We start from the raw sequence: 6,243 nt of genomic DNA on the forward strand, positions 1-6,243 counted from the left end.
CCAATGGGAATGATCTGTCAAGGTTGGGCCATGTCAGATGTGGAGCTAGAGCTGGTTTTATTGTCTGTTGATTGCCTGATAATGAAGATCATTTGTCTGGTCTATAGAAGACTGAAAAACTAAGTAATATTTTTTAGTGCAGTAGTATTCTTCTAGTGAGAAGAAATACAGTCTCTGATTTGTATTCCTCTGACTTGAAATCATTCATTTTAAATGACTGTTTGTTCTGTTAATTTAGAATCTGGACAGGCACGGAAACAATCTATTTTGGTTCAAGAAAGGAGCTGAATTTGAGTTTGTTAAATGCTCATATGTTGTTGCTCTGGGATGGACTGTGACTCCCTGCTAGAATGGAATTTATCGAGTGTCAGGAACTCCACCGTGAGCTCCAAGGTGGTGGGTCTGAAGCCAGCCCTAAATGCATTGTCCAGGTGCAACACCCAGGAAGGGACACTGCTTTGTCCTCTCACTCTCACTTTTGCACAGCCCTACCAAGTGCTGAGATGTCACGTTTTGCTGTCACCTTTCCTCAGACCAAAGCATCACTCTATGTCCAGTCAGAGGGCTCCTTTCTGCAGGCTGTGCCCCCATGGCCTCAAGGACTCCCACCTCCCTTCCTTTCAAACCAAACTGAGAAAGACAGCTCAACCATCAGATCTGCAGCACCTTGCTTTGTCTTCTCTGCCTGAGTTATTTTCAAACAGTCCTTTAATGAACTAAACATTTTTCAGATGTCTGTCTGATAAGGAGGAGGGCACAGTCAGTTCCAAAGTGACTTTCACAAGCAGCCCTGCGCGATGCAGCACAGACACCAGATCAATATTCCCATAGGACCCAGTCTGACACAGACCTTCTGGCTGATGTCCTCAATGGGGACCACCCCGTCAGCCCTACGATGAAGAAGACCGTGTGCTTCTCCCACCCTCGTTACAAACTCAGGGTCTCACTGCTGGCAATGCTCTTCCAAAAATCCTGTCCACATGGATGCACATAAAATAGAGTTTAGACAATACCAGCAGTTACTATCCCTACAGATACATTATCAGTGTTCACTTCTTACTTTAGATATACCTGTGTCTGCCTTGCAGCAAATTTCCAAGACAAAGCTCTGATGCCTGTTAACTTTATTTTCCCTGATGCCTAAGCAAAACTTCTTTTTTCCCTCCATTATTATTTGAAGCAGAAAAAGAATTGCCTCTGAACAAAAGCTGGAGAATGTTATCTTTCATGATATGGTGAGCAATGAGTTGGACTACAGGAATATTAGATGGAGCTAGGATTTGTTTCAATAGCTTTCATTCTGGTTTTCCACAAATCCTCAGTAACAGTACATTAAATACATGTAGTTCAGTATCCCAGCACAGACATTTTGTTCTGAAACTCAGAATGTTTCATCTTACCACTCTGAGGATTCTCGCCAGTTGGCAGCATTGCACATGTGCTAAATTGCTAAATTTTTAGCATTTACCCACTTATCTAGTTTGACACAGCATGCCTGAATGAGGCAGAGGGATTTAGGCCTGGGAATACAGGCACTGCACTTTCAGGGTTATAGACACTTACACTGGCACTCTGTAGTCAGATAGCATAGCAATGGGCCCTTTGCAATTAAACTGATCAACAGCAAAATATGTCAGAAGCTGGATGAATTGAAACCACAGTCACCTAACGGCGGAACGATTTGCAAGAGAGACTGCTGTCAGGAAGGGCCATAAGCAAAATCTGCCTGATCTACTGCAGATGAATCATCTCTGGAAGTGAATTCCCGCCATATCATCACAACAACTACCCATGGGGTTACATCCAAAACTAGAAAAAAATTGCAAAAAATAAAATAAATAACAAATTCAAAAGTGAAAGCAGCTGGAGGCTGAAATTTCCCATTTTGCAGCATTTCAGAGAGCTCTGGTCTTTGTTCCAGACTGAAACTCCAGTCTGGTTGGCACAAACCCCCGTGGGTTTCAGGGCAGCTCTGATCCCATTCACTAGCTCACGCTGCTGAAAGCACTGGCTTATGAGAGGTGAACTGCTTCTAAGAGATGGGACGGAGCCAGCCCTGGCCTTCCTTATCACTGCTTTCCAGGGCTCTTAGCTAGTAACACAGGGCACCCACAGCAAAAGCAGAGACTCGAGGACCGCTGGAGACAGCAGCTGCTGGGACAGCTCCTCCTAAGGTGAGCAGTAACATTGCAGTGGGACTGCCCTGAGATGCTCTGCAGAGGAGTTGAACTGCGCCTCTTCTGCTGAGCCCTTCACCTTTGTGCCAACCTGAGATAGCGAGTTTCAAAGGATCGGTTATCCGCCATGCGAAATAACATTGCCATTTCTATCCCTGATAAATAACAGCATTTTCCTGGCATTGAATGAAAGAGCACTTCTTTTGTTGCTTCCAAGCTCCTGAGCTGGACAAGGAGAAAAAAAAAACACACAAAAAAAAACTCAACCCAACCAACAAAACACACCCACATTGCCAAAATATATATATATATATATATATGTTGTTCTGAACCTTCCCAACACGCAAGGATTTGGATGGTACACTGAGCGCCAACTGGCTCAGACAGTCTGCTCCCAAGTCCACCTCGAGGCTGGGGACTGGTCCATGCCCACCCTGCTGGCCCCATATCAAGCACTCCGAGGCCGTTCCCAGACCTCCCAGTGCCTTCCATCCCCGACCTCCCTGTCTGTACCAACAGAACAAGCCATGGGCTCTTTGGAAAGCTTCAGCAGAGACAGGGATGGCTGAGGGCCCAACTGCTGCCCAAGCTGCTCCATGGGCTCATGGGCAAAGCCCATGAGAGAGGAGAGCTGAGCTCAGGCAGCCGCCAGCTCTGGTTTATGAAGCCCCCTCATTGCTGCAGACATACAACTCTAAATCTCCTTCCTCCTGCATTGCTGCTTGTTTTTCTACAATGCCAGCGAAAATTACAATTTTTTCATTTGAAAACAAAAGTGCTTTGCTGGCAAGAAAAGCTCCATTAAAAAGGCAATAGAAGCTGTCACATCTGTACCGCCTGAACACCATCTGTCTCCCAAGTTTACTCTGAAAGAAAAAAAAAATCCCATCCAGCCCTCGTGCTATATATCAGTAAAATGCTTAGCAGCGGCACTTGGAGAAGGAATGAACACATTTCAATTAGACAATGGCATCATAAAACACCAGCTCCGTAAATAAAAACCTGGAGGTTAGCATTTGTAGAGATTAAGTAGTCTGTTAAGTAAAGTTTACCAGGGCATATTAGGCTTTCTGTAATACATAGTTATGTACATGTAGCATCCAAAACAGGCTCCTTGGCTTCCCTTTCAGCCTGTTTTTGCTTATGAAATGTGTGAGTGCCTCCGAGGAGTTACCTGAGATTCTGCAGAAACAGAGAGATCTCTGTAGGGAAAGGAAGGACAGCAAAGTGGCACAGGAGGAGGGCAGAAAGGGAAACGTGCTTAAGGGGCTGCTGACCAATGCTAGAAACAGCATAACTGCTGCAAGTGGGCAAGTCACCATTCATGAACATGTGATTGTCAGGATGCATGGAAATGAATGGTGGGATAACGTTTTGCTGAGACAGACCTGAAGTATACCCACCACAGCTAATATTCTCTATGCGGCCCCCAGTGTTGTGAGGTTATAACATTTTTCTGCCCAACAAATCTCAAAATAGCCTCAGAAACATTTTGTCCTGGATGGATGGAGAGGCAAACGTACTCACTGCAAGCTGAAGCTAAGAGCAAAACTCACTGTGTCTTGGTTGGTTTCACATTTACAACTAAAGCAGAGTGAACCTGGGCAAGCTTCAGCTTCTTCCAACCTCAAATAAATGCATTTGATTAAGATGAAGCAGTAGAAGCAGGCAAGAAAATCTCTGCCTGCAGAGTGCTGCTGAGGGCAGCAGGTCTCTGTGCCTCTCAGAGCAGTGACTTCTGCCACTCAGGAACAAAGCCTTGGGACAAAGTCCTGGGGAATCTCCAGCATCAAACCCATCAGCATATTCAAGAAACAGAGGATGGGACATCACAAAGAGCCATTTAGGAGAGCCAAAACCATTAATCCCATGTTATATTTTGGGAAATGAGCCTCATACAAATGCGATCTTGCGTTTTCCACAATACTCCAGTAACAACTGGGCCAGATCCTGCTCATGTAAGCAATCCTAAGTTGCTGCTCTTGCTGCTGTGCTGATCCTGCTTCCTCCTTCTCCTTGTTCTGCATCGCTTTTCCCCCTGCATGAGCTGAAAGATTATCTCAATTATTCCAGCTGTTGTGCTACACCACATGGAACATAATCAAAGCTAACAAAGCACGCTTTGCTGGCTCCATTGTAATCTGGCTCTGAAAGCTGAAGATCCTAAATGAACACTGCTTAAGCTGATGTCATACTCAAGAGAGCTTGGTAGGGGAGAGGGGGGGGGAAGAAAAATGAAATAAAGCGTAGATTTTACACAATTCCTCTTTTTTTTTTTTAATTACCATTATAAAACTTCAGAGAAGTATTGATAGGATAGCATGGAAAGAAGCCATGATTCTAGGGGTGTATCAGTCCTGGTATCTTTTTGATATGCAGCCTTCTTAGGCAAACATCCCTACGGACACCTCGGATTATGAATGCAGACCTACCTGGCATCATGCTCACACAGCCCTGGATAGCCTTGCAAATTCATTCCCTTATGCTGATACAGGCAAGATTCAGTCCTCCACTTCAAACATCACAAAGAGTACAATGGTATCTTGAAGGCATCTATTTCAAACCAAGTGAAAAGAGAAAATATGAGAAGACTATAAAGTAGAGCCCATGTAATAGATACTTACAGCCTATTTCCCTAAGCAGAGAATCCACCAGCATCAGGGTGGATAATAAATAAGGGTGCAGTGCCTCCTTCAGCCTTAGGCAGTAAGTCCACCGTCCCCCTTGCTTGCAGAAGTCAGTGCACAGCAATGCTCTCAGGCCAACCACAGAGTGGGAGAGAAGAAAGGAAATCACACACTCAACAGCTGGCAGAGAGGGGACTGGCTCTGATCCTAACCCAGTGCCCAGATAGGGAAAGCAAGCACTGGTTCAGCAGGAGCAGTAGCTGAAGATGTCCTCTGCACTAGGGCGTGCCCTAGTTCTGCTCCTCTAACTGGGCTTACCTTTGAGAGCATCTGCCAGTAGGTTACAGGTATGTGGTCCTGTTTCTCATTGCAAGAAACCAAGAATACATCACACAACTATGGAAAAGCATTCTCCTCCCAAGGATGTTTCTCCAGCTGCTGCCAGGCTTCATCCAGCTGAGAACAGTTCTCACCCTGGGGCAAGATCTCCAAGAAACAAGTAAGCAACCATGCCCAAAACACCAATGATCAGAGCTCTCTCTATTCTGAACCCTCTTACAGACCTTCGTGGCAATTCAACATTTAGAAAAAAATTATGATGGCATTCCTAATCCTCCCCCATAGACTGGGAAGGCTGGAAAGATTTCACGTGATGCCTTTTCAGAGGGCTGAGAAACATAGAATCATAGAATCACTCAGGTTGGAAAAGACCTTAAAGATCATCAAGTCCAACCACAACCTCACACTTTATGTGAACCACAGCAAATTCTCCATCACCATCCCTTAATCCTACACCCCCAGGATGCACACTGCAAGAGCACTGAGAGCCTCACCCTAAGTGCAGAACAATCTCTCAAAATCTAGACTCACATAGCCCAAAATGAAAAGAAGAGCCTCTCTGCGTGCTGTACACTCAACAAGCTTGAGAGCAAATCTGGGCATATCTCTGTATGGCATCATGCAGAGGTGCATACCCAGCACATTAAGCGAGGTAAGCTCTGTAACAAGGACAGGGCGCCAAGAGCAGATCGATCTGGGGTTGCCCTCTGGTTCCCAGATGCTGACAGACAGCAGATTGATCACAGTGTGGTCTGAATTTCTCTCCTGACAATTCAGACAGGCGAGGGCCAGGAGCTCTGCAAATGCATAATCTGTGCCTGGCACTCGCTTGCTCTGTACTGAGTGGTGATAACAGCTTTGGAACACACTTCTTCTCCTCTAGTCCGTTAGCATCAGCCTCCAGCTGAACCCCCAGGGCGTTAAGTACAGCAGACCTCCTCCTCTGAGGCAGATAAGTAAAACATACCATAAAGCAAAGTACAGGGTATCTGCACATCTCTCCAAAGGGGCTGTCAGCAGCCGAGTGCTGTCAGTCCGTGTGCACTGCACGTGAGGAAGGAGGGGTAGTTTTGTTTGCTTTTTTTTTTTCTTTTTTCTTT

The 6,243-nt window shown here is 45.5% G+C and overlaps 1 long non-coding RNA gene across 1 annotated transcript in view; it reads right to left on the reverse strand.

Annotated features, from left to right (window-relative positions):
* Positions 1-2,183: 2,183 nt before the first annotated feature.
* The window catches only part of LOC104912653, a 78,332-nt gene continuing 74,272 nt past the window's right edge, over positions 2,184-6,243 (reverse strand). The window contains exons 2-3 of the long non-coding RNA XR_794789.2: positions 4,610-4,730; positions 2,184-4,224 (exon numbers count right to left, since the gene is read on the reverse strand). This is a non-coding gene — a long non-coding RNA (uncharacterized LOC104912653). The remainder of the gene's footprint in view (positions 4,225-4,609; positions 4,731-6,243) is intronic.

This window comes from Meleagris gallopavo, chromosome 11, assembly GCF_000146605.3.
Source record: "Meleagris gallopavo isolate NT-WF06-2002-E0010 breed Aviagen turkey brand Nicholas breeding stock chromosome 11, Turkey_5.1, whole genome shotgun sequence".
Lineage (NCBI taxonomy): Eukaryota > Metazoa > Chordata > Aves > Galliformes > Phasianidae > Meleagris > Meleagris gallopavo.